This window comes from Elephantulus edwardii, unplaced genomic scaffold, assembly GCF_000299155.1.
Source record: "Elephantulus edwardii isolate Elephantulus edwardi_28Jun2011 unplaced genomic scaffold, EleEdw1.0 scaffold00451, whole genome shotgun sequence".
NCBI classification, from domain to species: Eukaryota; Metazoa; Chordata; class Mammalia; order Macroscelidea; family Macroscelididae; genus Elephantulus; species Elephantulus edwardii.
This window is the reverse complement of record NW_006400201.1, coordinates 272,098-273,286: the sequence shown is the minus strand read 5'-3', so window position 1 is coordinate 273,286 and position 1,189 is coordinate 272,098.

Genomic DNA, 1,189 nt, shown 5'->3' with positions numbered 1-1,189 from the left:
CCTTTCTGATAAAAACACTATACAAAATAGAAATAGAATTGTAGGTTTTTAGCCTGTGCAAATTACAAACTCAAATTTATTACAATCATTTAAACTGTCATTAGATACAAATAACTGCTAATGTCTCTCTTATTATTTTGAATTCTAGTTTTAAAAATTTGAATTAAAGTTGACAGTAATATTGCACAGAAGTGTGAAATACATTTTTTTCATAGGCTTAAACCAAAAGCAGCAGCAACAGTAACCAAAAATATAATCAATTGTCTGTGAATCTAAGTTGACAAATAACAACAACATGAGATGAGTCCATAGATATAGGTTAGATTATTTATTTTATCCCTTCTACTGTTAGTATTCTGAAGTGAATGCTCAGAATGCACATTAACACATATTTGGAAAATTGGCTTAGTTGGATGAAAATGTAATAGAACAAGTTAAGATATCTCAATTTCTTCTCTCTTAGGAAATTCATCTATCTAGTCAATATTTAATTTCTTTCTGGGAAATAAAAACCTCATAGAGCTTGACAAAGATCTGATTAGATTGGAGAGATATTTTAGTACACTGTGAGGCAAAGAAATCATCCTGGATTACTATGGTTAAAAAGAGGCAATTTTTATATTTTATCCTTTTAATATACATTAATTGATTTTATATTTTGGAATGCTGTCAAAGAATAGAGACTTAAAAAATAACTATATTTCATTATATTTCTGGAGAAATGTTCTTTATTCTTTGTGAAGCTCTGTCTCACATTATTTGGGGATGTTGCCAGGGCCAGTCCTTGGAGAAGGACATGATGCTTGTAAAGGTAGAAGATCAACTCAGGAGAGGAAGACCTGAGATGAGACAGATTGACATGGTGACTGTGACAATGGTGGCAGATGTGTCAGAGACAGTGAGATTGTTTCATCAACAGTAACATTTCTCCAGCATTTTGTTGACCTGTGTCATCTCATAACTACTTGTCAATGTTGCTGTGTACTAATGGGTCAGAACTGAATCACAGTTGACCCAGCAGTAAGTATTCAGAGGCTGTAAAAAGCCCAGGAAAAAATTGTCCACTTTTTCTCCCAGGGAGCAGCTTTTAGATCTGAAGTAAATGCTTCTGTGTTGGCAGCACATTTATTTACCATTAAGTCACTAGAGCTTCCTCATATGTTCTTACTACCATGTAAACTATTTTTTT